At 36.9% G+C, this 16,676-nt stretch overlaps 1 protein-coding gene across 1 annotated transcript in view; it reads right to left on the bottom strand.

Moving 5' to 3' along the window:
- The window catches only part of KCNB2 (potassium voltage-gated channel subfamily B member 2), a 418,770-nt gene that overhangs the window by 389,654 nt on the left and 12,440 nt on the right, over positions 1-16,676 (bottom strand). The gene's annotated exons all lie outside the window — the stretch shown is intronic.

Raw genomic sequence — 16,676 nt, 5'->3', positions numbered from 1 at the left:
TTCTGTAGCCCAGGCTGGAGTGCAGTGGCACAATCTCAGCTCACTGCAACTTCTGCCTCCCGGGCTCAAGTGATCCTCTCACCTCAGCTTTCCAAGTAGCCGGGACTACAGGCTTGCACCACCATGCCAGGCTAATTTTTTTTTTTTTTTTTTTTTTTTTAGAGACAGGGTCTCACTATATTTCCCAGGCTGGTCTGAAATTCCCAAGCTTAAGCAATCGGCCAGCCTTGCCTACACTTCTAATACAGCCTTAAATTGGATCCCAAACTCGAGTTTTGTCCACCTAAAAACCATTTTCCACATAGCTATTAGAATGCTCTGCTAAGACACAAATTTGACCTTGCCACTCACATGCTTTAAATCCTGCAAAATGTCATCATTATTGGAATTTTATTTTTGAAGTCCTACCAGCACTTTAAAGCCTAGTTAGTCCTAGTAGGTCCAGCCTCCTCTCCACCTTCACTTTTCATCTTTCCCTCATCACTATATTCCAGCAACCCCAGACTGCACACAACATTCCCTTTCAAGCTCCTGGCCTTTCCATATTGTGTTCTGGAAACATCTTTCTTGTTTCCTTCTGACTAACCAGTACTTGCTTTTCAAGACTCAGCTCAAACCTCACCTCCTCCAGAAAGGTCTCCATAATATTCCCACTGTGGGATCATGAAACTTCCACCATACCATTGCAATATACCTTTCCCATAGTATGCTGGGAACTCCTGAGGACAAAGACCATCTTTTCTATTATTATGTTCCTATCACCAAGCACAGTGCTTATACAGTGTAGGAGTTTAATAAATATTAAACAGTTAATCCATTCCATAATTATTTTCCACAAGAGAGCTGACCAAAGTAATCTATGTGGCCAGAAGATGCAAACATGGAGTTATTGGGATCACTTATTTAAAATGCATCTGTGTTTATATGTTATGTATATATAATATACATCAGAACGTGTGTGGGTGTTGTGTGTGTGCGTGTGTGTGTGTATGTGTGTGTATTCTTCTGCTTCACGGCTCTTTTCTCCTGTGTACTAATTCTTTAAAGTATTACTGCTCTTGTAGTCCCTCTTATTGATCTGTTATTCTGATTTGTAGCAGCAAGCATCTTCTTAGTTATCTTCCCCTATAATGTTTTTGCAGAAAATCATAGAGCTTCAAGCAATTCATCCAGAATACCACCTTTAATATAAAACATCATGTTTCACACAGTAAACAGCTTATACTAAAGGGAAAAACTATTAGATTTAAGAGGTCCTTATAATTAGAACTCTCTTTTAAGATACACACCAATTTCTGCATGCCCCTGGCTTCTCCATCCTGCAAGTTAAATTTATTTCTCCATCTGGAGGCCAAAGATCCTCTTGAATGAATACAAGACAACGTAATGAAAAATGTAGATGGACTATATAAGAATTATTTCAAATGTGGCCAATAAATATACTTGCAGCAGGAGTTTTTTCAACTACAGAGTTACAGGAATATTTTCAGCATACACACACACACACACACACACTTTCATCACACGTGACAAAAATGCTTATATTTACAAAAATAAGAATATCTATAATGACTGAGTAAGCAACTTAAATTCTCTGGGCTTGAATTTTCTAATCTACAAAATAAAGACAATGGTATCTATTTCATGCACAGTATTATGATGATTAGATGAGATTGTTTATGTGAAATGCTCACTACAAGGAGGTATATCTGAATAGAATAAGAATATTCATATTTCTTCCTAAAGTTTGGTTTCCAAGCACTGAAAGAAAACTAAGATTAAAGCTATATTAGTTTCTATTAAATAAAGTCTAGCTTTTAAATTTTCTCTTTACATATATGTTCTGTCTTTCCCATTGAATTATAAGTAAAGGCCTGGGATTGTGGGTCCAAACTTTTCTCTACTGAGCACTGAACCTACACGTAACAGGCACCTCATAGCATCTGTCTTTGGTGCCACTGATGTTCATGTTCTAATTTTATATTCAGGTGATGATGAACCATATATATGTTAAAAATTGAGCAACACTACCGGGAGCAGGCAAAAACAGCTGAAAATATTAGAGATGGGGCAATTCTAGTGATTCATCTGAATATGGAGTCTCCATTAAACAACTTAGTTGTAGGTACACTGACATCTCAACAATCAATCATCGAATTGTCCACATAAATAACAAACTGTGAGCTGATGCAGTTTGAATTTGAATACAAATACAAATAAAATAAATGTACTTTTCTTGAACACCATGTCTTATGCTAATATGAAGATAAATCATTTTTGAACTGATTATAATATCAGATAAGAGGTTTTCCAGGAAGAGAATTAACTCCAGAATGACACAAATATGTCATTTGTTTGTGGTGAAGGGCATGGTGTGCCTTGCAATTTTGAAGAAGTCATTAAAAAAGGAAATGCTATATCATAGTCACTGGTAGGTCACTATTTGTCTTAAATAATTTCACGTGCATTGTGTATAGTGAATTTTCCTTTTTGTAGGGTGTATGTCTCAAGTGAAGAGAGGTCATAAGACTTAAATTTCAAAACATCTTCTTCACTGATCAAGAACTTTCTATTATAAGAAATCCAGTGTTGATTACAAGTCCCGCAAAAAAAGACACACTGAAATTCAATGCCCTTTCTTGATAGCAGGGATAGAGAAACTAAGGGTGAGAAAACGGCCTGTTGATTTGATTTTCTTAAGATTTAAAGATGATCTGCTCTCATTATTGTTACCATGGTTAAAAGATTTTTTATTCTCTCTGGGCAGAATGTTCTGCTTGTTACCTGATAAAGAGCGCAGGCTCAAAGGCATAAGTTCCTGAGCAGTTGAAGAGCTGTGAACAGTGTTCCAAAAGTTAATCAAGCCTTCAGAATAAGCCTATAATAAATGCAAGCTGCAGAGCATAAGCCCTGATCAACAGTGCCTTTGAAACTCACTGAACCTTTCTGCTTGCTTGCTTGCTTGCCTTTCTCCCTTCTATTTCTTCTTCTGTGGGTTTCTCTCTTACTTTCCCCCATGTCTGTTATGCCACATGCTACCTATCTTTCTTCCTTTGCTTTCCCTCCTTTCCTGTCCTGATCCCTAGATCTTTCCATCCTCACAGCCCCTTAAACAAGCACAAAACCAAACTATATTTTTTCAGACTTATACATACTTCATTAAGTTTACTGTAGCCAATCCTAATATAGAGGCCTCCTGGGCTGAAAATACCTTCCAGGAGATAACATCTAAACAGAGTTGGAGGTCTATGGAATCATAAAAGGGGCTCTGTCTGAGGCTCAGGACACCTCAGTTCCGCATTGCCCTCAATTGCTAATTGAACTTTAATTTCTTCACCCATTAAGTGGTGTCATGTCCATGGCTAAAATTCTTTAATCTCCTATGACACTTAATTAATTTTTTTCTTTCACTGCAATTCTGCTCCTTTTACCTCCCCATGCCCTCCAATCACCATCCTTACTTCAGATAGAAATAAAGCTATCATGCTGCTTCACAGTCAATGAAACATTTTCCATGTCTAGTTTCTTGAGGAAGATGGTTTTCATATTTCATTTTAAGAACCTTTACTTTCATATTTATCATGGCTTGAAACAGACTACCTTCAGAACATCATGAAAGTTTCATTTATTTTATTTAGTGTTTAGTTAATTTTCTATCGTTAACTTTTCATTTTAAATTTATGTCCTTTTCTGCCATATAAATTTTACTTCTAGCAATGAGTCTGCCAGTTCCCTGTGGGTAAGGGTATTGTGTTTTACGACCCTAGAGCGTTCGCAAAATTTACGTTTTTAATCTCAGTAATTAAAGTGGATATGATGTATTTTCTCATCATACTTTTGTAAGTGAATTTATGTCTATCATAATGATTTTTACCCCATAAAATTAATCATGCAGTTCAATTCTGTATATAAGTGTAATATAAAATGCAATAATTCAGTGCTTAAATTGTGTAGATATTATGCAACTGTGAATAATTTATAAACATAAATTGTCAGTATAAACAGAAGACACTTTTGTTTGAGACCTCAGAACACATGTTTTCATGTCAAGGGCAAAATCTTAGTGAATATTTTCTTTCCGCAGTTTGTTGATTTATTTCACCTCATTCAATCAACTGAAAGTTAAGCTTGCTACAATCAGTCAGCCAGCGCGAATGTACTCAATATCCCTTCATTAGTCTTCTAGAAAAAAAAAAAAAGCGGCTCTGTAAACAATAAACAACAACAAACATTTGAATTTTGCACAGCTGCACCCTGCTTCTACAGCAGCGTGGCATTATGCTGCCACCCGCTCAGGGCCAAAACTGACAAAACACAACTTTCTCATCATGGCATCTTAATTACAGCTTGAGGCTCCAGGTTTGGAGGGGGAGTGGGGTTAATGTAGTCTCAAAAATACTAGCATTATGTCATACACTTGACACTTCCTTCATGGAGCCAGGCAGGGTAAGTCACATGTGCGATCCTGTGAAGATAAAAAGCAAACCTTTCTAAAGATGTAAGTGATGTTTAACATTTCATTTTTGTGTTGCTAGCACATGCTGAGCAGGCACTGCAAACAAACAGCTCTGAGACCTTTAAGTCTGTATCACTGCATACATAGCTCTAAGGCATTTTCTTAAATTTTCATGTACAGCATTAAGTAATAAGTTTCTGTAGAAACTATATTTCAGAGAACCACAAGATGATCTGCAGTAGGTATCTGAAGAGAAAGGCATCGTAACTGTTAGCTGAAGATTAAATCAGTGTATATTTTTTAATTCCATTGTTGGCTGCAATTTTTAAAAGCACCTCCAAAATTTACTAATAAAAAACCAATAACATTATAACAACCTAAAAACATATGTATATATTTAAATATATATATATATAAAATATGTATATATTTAAAGTATATATATTTAAAGTAAAGTCCTGGAAATTTTCAGCTATTCTAAGAAATTCAACAAACCTGCAACCTGCATTACTTTAGAACCTGGTCAGAAGTGTTTAATAAATTTCATACTATTTATTATTTTTAATATATAAAATTCTAGGAATAACTGAAATGCTGTCCTTGTCCTCAGAAAGTGGAAGGTGACATTTCTTTTCTGCAGTCAAAGGCTGCTAATATCAATTTCTTCCTTAACTTTAGGACAAGTATATACTCCTTAGTTTTTAAAAAAAATCAGAACTTTTTTGGGAGGCCAAGGTGGGCAGATCATGAGGTCAAGAGATAGAGACCATCCTGGCCAAAGTGGTGAAACCCCATCTCTACAAAAAATACAAAAATTAGCTGGGAGTGGTGGTGCACACCTGTAGTCCAGCCACTTGGGAGGCTGAGGCAGGAAAATTGCTTGAACCCGGGAGGCAGAGGTTGCAGTGAGTCGAGACTGCACCACTACTCCAGCCTGGTGACACAGTGAGATTCTGTCTCAAAAAAAAAAAAAAAATTAGAACTTTTATCCTTGATATAACCGATGCTTTTTTTAGATACACTCAGATGAAATCCTAAAAGCTTTCCTTTCAGTGGCCAAAGGAAGCATTGTGTTGCAATAAGAAGGGGACAAGACAAGTAATAAATAGGATATGTAATATGAGCTTCTTTCAATATCATAGCTGTCTCCAAATTTATAAATAAATAAACTATTTTGTTTAGACCCATAATATAATTTTTCTTCATCAGGATAATTATTTAAATAATTAGGCCCTAAACATATATGTTCACTAAAATTCACTAAAATTACAGAATAAAACACCAGATTTGGTTTTTAGAAAAATGGCCTTTTATAAAACATAGCTGACCAGAAAAAAAAAGAACCCTTCTTTATTCTGAAAAATATAATATTGAATTATAAAGCATCTTGGACCTTTTATAGACTACAAGGTATTGTGATGGCTGGAAATTTTTAGTATGCTTCAAAAGGCACACAGAAAAGGGCTCAAACTTTTATATCCACATTCAGCTATTCAGCTACTGGGTTTTCTATTATGATGGTAAAAGTGCCCTTTATATTGGCACCCAAGATGTGTCCTTCTAAATCTTTCCTTTTGCAAGTCTTCCCAGACTCACAGTGTAGTGAAGGGGATAAAAATGAGAGGTGATGAAAAAAATAAGGAAGGCAACCAACAGAGAATCTACTGGTACTACTGAAAGGAATGGGAAACCATGGGCCACCCAGTAATATCCTGAAAAATAAATCACGAACTTCAGTCACTACCTGGTATTCCACGTGGATGATACAATCCACGATTTGGGTGAATGACATAAATTTTACATTCCATTTGGATGGTTGGCATAAGACAGACTCAGCCTCTATGAAACCAAATATGGAAATATTCATGAAATTTGGATAGGATTTGAACAATCTGTAAGGTCTCTTCCAGTAAAAATTAACTTTTAGATCGTGTAATGATTGGTCTGAAATGTTTAGCAGTAATATTCTTGAACAAGGACCGTTTCTCAGTTGGGCTCTGTCTCATAGTAAAAATACACTTTAAATTATCATTCTGTTCCTATTTCTCCATACTCAAACATGCTATAGGTAATGTGCCTGTATTAAAAGCTCAAATACTGAGAAGTCTCTATGACTTAAGTATTACACCATGCTTTATATACCTCCATGTTTTGAGACTAAAATCACAGAATGTGGCAGAAGGGAGTTTAGATATGATCTGGTCCAATTTCTTTATTTACATCTTTTAAAACTGAGACTCACTGAGGTCACATGACTTGGCTGACCTCAGTTGATAGTTGCTGAGCTTGAACTAGAACCCAGATCTCTAGTTGTCTATAAAAGTCTCTTTCCATTAAATCCCACCTCATTATTATTTGCCATTCACCTTCTAGTCAGAGTTTTAAAAACCTTTTATTTCTTAATCTACCCCCATGTCAAAATACTAATCCAAACTACACCAAGTTGAGATGAATTATCTCCTACATATTGTTTGTTTCAGTAAAGGGTAATGGCCGCAGTGAGGCAACTTAATTGTGTTCTTGCAAAGAGAGGTGCACTTCCCAGAACTGCTCTTTCCTTACCTCTGCTTCCCTAGCACTGGTTTTGATGATAACAACCTCCTTCTGCCTTGGATCTCTCCAGTCAGCTCTGCGCACTACAGCCCAAACACCAGGAGGTCAGCGCCATCTCTTGTAGAAGATGCTCCCATGGCTTTCTGGCTCTCAGGATTAAGACACAACACTGGCTGGGTGCGGTGGCTCACATTTGTAATCCCAGCACTTTAGGGGGCTGAGGCAGGTGATTCGTCTGAGCTCAAGAGTGCCAGATCAGCCTGGGAAACACGGTGAAACCCCGTCTCTACTAAAAATACAAAAATTAGCCAGGCGTAGTAGCGCATGCCTGTAATCCCAGCTACTCAGGAGGCTGAGGCAGGAGAATTGCTTGAACCTGGGTAGTGGAGGTTGCAGTGAGCCGAGATCACACCATTGCACTCCATCCTGGGAAACAGAGCAGGACTCCATTTCCAAAAAATAAATAAATAAAATAAAATAAAGAAAAAAAAGACACAACACTATACAAAGACTGCAAGGTCTATCTTTCACTTACTTCTGTGCTTCTACATGTCCCTTGCTGTCCCCCACCTCCCCTCCCTCGTTGTAGATCCTTCTTTCATTTATTTAATGTGCTATTCTCCCTCTTGTACAAATTGTACAAATTCCCAAATATATAGGGAATTTGTACATCTTTCTTTCCCCTCTTCACCTTCAGATATCAACTCAAGGATCACATCTTATTGTCCCCTGACCTCCTTGACAATACAATAATCCTCTTATTATAAGAACTTACAGAACTAGGTACCTTTCACCTGTAGTAGCATTTGTCACAACATCAATTTTATATTTGTTGGGATGATTACTTTGATTATTTGATAAATATCCATCTTCTTCACTAGATTCTAAGTTCCTGGAGGGCAGGGATCACATCTGATCTTATTCATCATTGTGTCCCAAGTGACATGCGATAAATATTAGTTGACTAAAAAAGTAAATAATCAGGTTTAATTATTTCCTTCCTTATTTATTTAAAATTCAGTTTCCTCTTATTCCTGCTACCTTATGTTACCTGCCATTCCCCAAATTCAATATGACTCCTATGTATGAAATGTTCTTTTCCGCATTTTCCACCTAATAAACTTTTACTCATTATTCAAGATCAAGAATAAGTACCTTCCCAGAAAGAATTAATCTTTCCTGCTTCAATGGGTTAGAAGTTTGTTTTATCTATTATAATGCTTTTCTCATTATAACTATTCAATTAGAATCCTTTCTTATCATGCAGCAAATATGTATGAACCCCTATGCTGCTTGAGGCACAGTCTCTGACATGGTGCAGCTTACACTCTCATGGAGGTAAACAGATATTCTACAAACATGCAAGCAACTAACTACAATTCTAATAAAAGCAACAACAGCAAAGTACAAGTTGCCATGAGGGCTTAAACCTGGAAACATCTACTTGACATGAGTTACTAAAATTGACAAACATCTCTGTATCCATATTTGCATCTTTTGTACCTAGCTAGTGTGTCACCTAATATGAATGCTTAACACATGTTGTGGACTACCCCCCAAGAAGTGAATGAATAATAAATTTCAAAGAACTAGTATCTTCTTTGTTTTGTTAGATATTTTGGTTAACATAATATAATACTACCAGTTATTATGGATAACCTCCAATTTATTTAAAGTTCTGATGACCTTTATTTGCCAACTTTAACAAGGCCTGGGTTAAAAATAAGAGCTGGATTTCCTGGAACTAGGTAGAGAATAATTTGTACATATATAAAACTCTCTAGTAATTATTGTTGACCAACAATGGACAGTGCTACCTCAAAAAACTACCAGGCCCACTGCCTGGCAGTGTTCATGTAGATCCAGGTGATCACCCGTCAGGTATACACAGGAGAAACTCCTAGTCTGTGGAGGTTGACAAGATGGCCCTCAAGTGCCTTCTGTCACTGCAATTTTATGGTTCTGTGAGATTTCTGTGTGAATACTACTCATCTACATCTTCGACTGGACTGATGAGGAATAGGAAAAAGTTGACTGTGGTAAATTTCTTAAGTTTAAAATGTTATACAAGTGAATTTTCCATTTCTCAGCTTTCATGTCTGGTGAGGGCCTCTTCAATATGATGGCATTTCCACCAATTAAAAAAATAAAGAAAAGTAAGAGAAGAACGTATCAAAGTTAGTGAGTCCATTTTCTTTCTTCAAAATGTAAGCTTATACCTGTCAACAATGATCTCTTCTCTTTCTAAATAATAGAATGTATTTCCATGTGAAGCCTCAAAGGAATAATCCTATAATAATGGAAATACATGCTGGACGGTAACTGGGATGGGAAAATCATGTGAGGGGAAAGGTGAGAGTCTTTCCTGGTATATTCTAATCACAATACACAGGTGGCCATGTGCTATGGTCTGAATGCTTGCATCCCATCAGAATTCCTATGTTGAAATCCTGCTTCCCAAGCTGATGGTATTAAGAGGTGCGACCTTTTGGGGGTGATTAGGTCATGAGAGCAGGGCCCTCATGAATGGGATTAGTGTCTACAGAACAGGCCCCAGAGAGCAGCCTGTGTCCTTGACACAGCAAGAAGACACCATCTCTAAGGAAGAGGCCCTCACCAGACACTAAATCTGCCAGCACCTTGATCTTGAACTTCCCATCCTCCAGAACTGTGAGAAATAAATTTCTGCTCTTTATAAGTTACCTAGTCTAAGATATCCTGTAGTAATAGCCTCAAAGGACTAAGATACCATACCTTCAGCCTCAAAGCAAACCGCTTCCAAAATTCACCTTGGGACACTCGGCATAGCATCAACTGGAGGTCCCGTTTTTTCTTTCTCTGACTACTCATACTCAAAACACTGTGTTCTAGATTCAAGCATGAAAAACGAGTTTCTAACAAATCAATGATATTATGGAATTAATTTAAAAATTGGACTTTGTCACAATCGATTGTATGCTTGATTTTTTTCTATTCATTATTAGATATTATTTCTATTCATTATTAGACAGAAAAGGGAAGAGGTTCCCTGAACTATAGACACCACCATCTCCATATTCCTTGGGAATAATGTTTTCCATCCATCCTTGTCATTAGTGGGGATCATTAAACAGCATTTTTTAACCATCCATCTGTGTATGGCACTTTATAAATATTCCTTCCCTCACCCCTGCCCCCTCGCTCAACCTACCATGTGTCTCTGTTGTGTAAAACACTGGAAAGCTACAACAATAATAAATAATTAATGGTAAAAAAGGCAGATGGGCAAGATGACCTACTAGCATCTATGAATCTTAGGATGTTAAATTTACTGCTAGAAATACAATTCAGCAAAATTTGATAAGAAAATATCAAAGCATTTGGTGAGGAACATGAACTCATCAATTTCCATCAACATTTTCTAAAATAAAAATGTAAAAATTAGGGACCACAGATGGACCAACTGAAGCCCTGAGTTCACGTGACTTGTACCAGATGATGCAGTCTTGAAATAAACAATGAGAAAAACAGTGTGGAAAAATCATAATAATTATGGTTGCAACAGTATATAACAGAGAATGTTACTATGGACAAAGGGAGAAAATATTCAAAAATAAACGAAGGCTGTTATTCTCACTGAAAGGAGTAGTGTGGTTAAGGGTTGTAAAATTATGGATTCTATTTTCCTTTAAAAAATTCTTCTTTAATATTGTTATGGGTTTTTTCATTTTTTTTTTCTTCAAGGAAAGAACTAGTTTTTCTGGATTTAGAGATGGTGATATTTAAAGCACTGTTTTTCATCTTTGCAAGCTGCATGTAGTCAGGATTATAATAAAAGAACATGTCGGTGTAAAATAAGCTATTGTGATGAATTCACAAATTTACAATTTGGATTTTATTTCAGCTTAAGATCAAAATGCCCATAAGTAAAATTTACATTTCCTAGAAGGTAGGGATATTCTTAGAGTTGTATCTGAAGGAGAGCCAAAGTTATGATCTCATTTGCTTTGTGAATTTTGTTAATGATTATCACTTTCATCACCTACCAAATATTGAGTGATTATTATATGTAGCCACTGTGCTTATCGCAGTTAATTCACATGGTGAGAATTCTCATTATTTCTCATCCCTCCTTGGGGTGGGTATTATTATCTTTTATTTACAGGTAAAGAAACTGAGGCTCAGAAAGGTAAGTCTCTTGCTCACAACACAACTAGGAGGTGCAGCCTCCAGAATTCTAACCCAGCATTATCTTAATCCAAAGACCATGTTCTTGACCTTTATAAGACACTGGGAATTTTCTTTGAATTGAAGGATTCTGGATGCCTGTAATAAATGAGCAAAAATATGGGATCAATATTGAGCAATCCTAATAGCATGATACTAAAGGTGAGAGTGAACCACAAATAATTCCTGTAATATTTTGTCTGCCCCTTGGCCTGAATGACATGTATAACATTTACTATCACATTACAATTCTCTTATGGATAGAGATGGTAGAATTGGCAACTGTTTTGGCAGCTCTGAATTTTTAAAACTAAACGTAAGTTTTAGTATGTGACTTTCAGAAGTAATGCTAATTGTCTTAGTATTCAAGATTTATGGTCAAAATAGATGCCTACCAATACTTTTTAAATGTTGAAAATACAAAATGTATAGTAGTTGGAATGGGTCCACTCTAACTGGGTGAAAAACACTGGTAGATTTAAACAATCTTCCCAGGGCCTTTTCAGCATCAGGGCCAGTAGCTAAAGCTCCTGCTTCTGAATCCAGTTCTTTGTATTAGACTTTGCTACTGCAGAGCACCAAAAATAAATACACAATGTAAACAGTGGAAGAAAAAAAATGTGAAGCAAGAGTAATCTATCTCATACCCAGTGAAACCTATAAATACTGGCGAGTTGAACCTATTATTGATGATTCCTGGCTACAACATAAGTCTATAATTTCTATTATTCCAATAATGGTCAGAATGGAAAAAGACCATAAAATATAAATAAGAATACTGATTTAGATCCATTATTCCTCTCTCATTCCATCTCCTCCTTCCAAAACAATGTTACTTGACTGTCACTAAATACTGAGCATGGGGGATGATGCAAAATTGGGTAAAGTAGCCCTTTGCTCTCAAGAAACCCACAGGATCACTGCAAAGAATATTACAGGAACTTTTGGTTTTGTGTTCTAGCATGTATTTTGTAGGCCCAGATAACATTATGGACTTGAATATGTGTTTAACCTGCACCTAGTTGAAACTCTCTCCCTGATTTAAACATATTGCTGTAAAAGAAGAGAAGCTAATATAAAGTACCAGCAAACGACATGGATATTTTAATTCATGGGGCTTTGTGGAATATAGTATGCATTTATGGATTCAATAGCCTTAGTCACCATTTGTAATTTTAAAAACTCTTTGAGGTTTTATTAATTTGTTAACTCATTCAACAAATATTTATTGAGCATCTGCTACCCATCAAACACTGTATTCCGAATGTTATAAAATGCCTGCAATAAAATAGGTCCCCAGAGTTTAAAAAAAAAGATAAAAACGATGACCATAATGTTCTACTTTAGCTTTATATAGATGTTTACAAATTGTGTTTATTATTCTGGAAACTATTTGGCTGGGCTCGAATGAAACCAGAAGCCAAGTTTAAGAAGTAGCTTCTTAATAGCTTCTAAGCTTTCTATGTGCACTCTTTCCATAAAGCCTAATGAAAATGCTCTCCTTAGATTTAGAAAAAAAAAAGTAGGATTCCAAATTTAAAATGACATTTATCTCAAAAGTAACTTAATATTTAATGATAGCCTGATTAATAATCACGATTTTATGAACTGGGAACATTTAGCATGAAAGCCCTGAGGCACATTTGTTCTAAGCTATTCAGACTAGGGAAAAAGGAGTAAAGATAGACTCTTTCTTTGAAAATGTTACTTTATTATGATATTTCAGATTTTTGCCTTCTAAACACCACACTGTTATTCTGGTATTTCCTCACTGGAAAGTTATTTATTTGTGGAAAGCAGGGCAAAGAACTCAAGAGTCAGACAAATGGGCAATTTCAAAGGATTAAATGCAACTACCATGTTATCTAGGTGAAAACTGGGAAAAACCAAGAGCAATGCCTTATGTTAAATTCTTCATATGTTGATATTGAAATTATTATATCTGATCAATATCCAAAATGTACTAATCAGCAAGCCAAGATCTATCATCATTTCTGAGATTTTGTTGTTGTTGTTGTTAATGATTTGAACTGTATTTTGGTCTGTGTGTATGTGTTTTTTTTTTTTTTAAATTTCTTTGTTGTTAAGGATCTGAACTGATAAAACAGCTTTTGGAAATAAGCACAAAGGAAAAGAAATCAATATGCAAAAGAAAAGGAACTTGTTAAAGGACACAGTGTTGTATCTGTGTCATCTTAGACATTAAAAAAGGAAACAGTAAGAAAGAGAGAAGAGGGGAGGGTACAAAAAAAATCCTGCCTGGGAAAAGTGGATGTGAGACAGTCATATGACATAGATACTTACAGAGGAAGTGTTCTACATGTGTACAGTACTTCACATTTTGTACAGCCTGCCTAAAGATAGAAATGCCCTCAATAAAGATCAGTGCCAGTGGACAGAAATAAGAGATAGTTCATTCAAATCCCTTCAATAGGATGTACCTAGGAGATACACATCAAAGTCAAACTGGCACTGGGCACCAGAGATTGCTTACATGTTTATATGGTAAACTGGAGGCCAACACTGGTTGTAAATGAATATGTCTAAAATTTAAACCATACTGCTTTTGAAACTGTTTCTTAAGGTAGTTCATGCTAATAATAGTCTAGATCTATATACTATGTAGCATGGTAGCCACTAGTCACATGTGGCTATTTCAACATAAATTAAATAAATTTAAAATTCAACTTCTCAGTCTCTCAAGTTATATTTCAAATATTTGATAGCTCATGTGGCTAGTGACTACTGTATTGGAGAGTACAAATATAGAACATTTCCATCATCACATCAAGTTCTATTGGGAAGCACTGGTCTAGACCACTTTCCTGTAAAGTTATGAGGCTGAGTTCTGTTCTTAAATAAGAAATAAGTTCTGTTCTTAATAAGAATGACAGAGAAAATTCTGTTGGAAGCACCATGTTTTGCCTTGACTGTGTTTCTACCACCTTCTACTTCTACTTCTATTCCCAGCAGTGGTATACCTGGGCCTCCACTTACAAACTCTATTTCCTCTTGGATTTTAGGACCATCTTGGTCCTTGTCAAGAAGAATGCAAAGAGTTCATGAATGTAAATAGTGCACGGTCATGGTTTGGTGCTTCATGATCAGGCAGACTTGCTCTGGTTCTATCCTGCCCTATGCTGAACAGCAATTCTTGGGAACTGGGCTCCCGGTTCCATTTTATGACCTAGAACTTGACATGGGCCCCAGCTCCATCCATTCCTTCACTTATTTATTCAACAAACACATAATAAGCATCTGCTATGTGCATGGAGTTGTGAGAGGTGCTGTGGATAAAGAAGTGCATGAAAGGGGCAATCCCTGCCTTCACTGAGTTTATATTCTTGCAAAAGATGCTGATATTAGTGCAAGAAAGCTGATACTAAATGAGTAAATGACTGAAAATTTAAAGTTAGATTTGGGGTAAGTGCCATAAGGAATCAGGGTGCTAGAAGACAGCATGATGAGACACCTTCCGTGCTCTGGGAGCCATGAAGACTTCTTTGAGCAAGTGATTTTTGACCTGAGTTCAGAGACATGAGTAAGAATTTATTAGGTGAAAGTGGGAAGAGAGAGCATCCCAAGTAACTATGCATGACGGCCTCTAGCAAGAAAGCTCAGGACACTTAAGATGAATTAAAATAAAGCCAGAAATTGTAACAGAAAACAAGGGATGAGTGGTGCCTGAGATAGTGCTGGCGGACAGGGGCCAGACTGACCAGAGCCCATCATGTACAACAGCCTTCTACAAGTGATGCTTTGGGAAATGAAGAAGGAATATGGTGGCCCCCAAGTTGAAGGTTTAGGACCTTATCCTAAGAAAAGTGGGAAATCATTTAAGGGTTTTAGGTAAATGAGTGACACAATCAGATTTGCTTTTTGTAAAAAAAAAAAAAAAGGGGGGGGCAAAATTAATTAATTAAGAGGACAAGATAAAAAACTAAGAGTCCAGTTAGTAAGCTACAGTGAAACTTCAGGGAAGTGGGATTGGTGCTTTGGTGATGGCATAAGAAATGGTCCTGTCCATTGTGCCTGAATCCCCTCATTAATAAAGTGAACGTCACCCTGTTTTCCTGAGAATGGAGATGTCTTAACTGTGTAGGTACCTGCTAGCTACTTAAAAGAGGCTTCTTCCTAAACTCTATGTCCCTTTCAGCGGTAGCATTCTGAGCCTATGGGGCTGGACCATTCTAACCCTTCCTGTCTCTGTCAGGCCTGCCTGTCTGAATCTCCAAATATCACCTGTTCCCAGATACTGTTTACCATATTCGGCTAGGACATTCCCTAGGAAGAAAGTCTAACTTCCTGTCTACTGGGACTGCCATCTGTCATTTGGTCTATTCTCTCCAGATGCCATTTTCCCATACCTGGCTGATCTCCTTGTAGGACTGGCTTTTCCTGACTGTTAGAAAATAGGAGTGGGAAGTGTAAAAAGAACCACATAGCTTAAGACCTGGAGTCTGCAAAAAATAACTAAGTGACCAGAAGCAGAGTACAGAATTTATCTCTGGGAAATAATGACAGCATAATGTCTCAACTTCCCCAATTCTGCACACCACAGCCTGCATGCTGCTACTCCCCATCCCTTTCAAAATGTCCACAACACAAAGAATTATCAATTGTTTGGACCTGGGGCAAACTCACTACAATTAGCACTGCCAGGGATCTAGGGGTTCTATGTTTGTTTTCAGGCAGACCATAAGCCTCGCAAGGGTAAGGACTAATTTTGTATAACCTCATGACCTAGCAGAGTACTTTACACCTGAAAAGTGTTTAATAAATATTAGCTGAATGTGCACTTGTAAAAAGCTGGCTACAATTTCCAGCCAGTTAGAGTATAAGAAGCAGTAAGTCCTCCTAGGGAAAGAATTGCTTTCTTATTTCAGAAAAAAACATAATGGGCTATTTGGCTATTATTGGCAAGTGCCCTTGGGCAAGTCAGAGGCAAACAAGAGTTAAACAGTTCAGCATAATGAACTACCTCTGTCTTTTGGAATCATCCATTGTCACCTTGAGAAAGGATAGTGGGAAAATTCTGGATGAAGGGATGGGAGGAAGTGTCCAGAAGAAGAGAGAGACCTAGAAAACGGTTGGTGAAATGTCCAGAAAATGGCTGGTACCTGGGTCCCAGTGAGATATGGACCAGTGAGAAAACTCCTGTGATGAGAAATGGCAAATGCATTTTTAGGAGCAGTGACATCTAACATTTAATTACAATTAGTTTCTTGTCTACGCTATAATTACCATCCTTTATCCCAATGCACTCAGCCAGAGTATTTTATATATGAGAACACTATAATACTGATTGATGCTTTAGACAAGGAAGAGAGATGTGTCCCAGAAGAAGACATCCCAGAGGTCTGAGAGGAGCCTTTCAGGAGTGTGGTAAAGGATGTGCCACAACATGGATTAACCAGTGAGTGCATGCAGTTCGAACACTTTTCCCCCCTAATTTATTTTG

This window comes from Theropithecus gelada, chromosome 8 (assembly GCF_003255815.1).
Source record: "Theropithecus gelada isolate Dixy chromosome 8, Tgel_1.0, whole genome shotgun sequence".
NCBI classification, from domain to species: Eukaryota; Metazoa; Chordata; class Mammalia; order Primates; family Cercopithecidae; genus Theropithecus; species Theropithecus gelada.
This window is presented reverse-complemented; position numbering and strand designations above follow the sequence as displayed.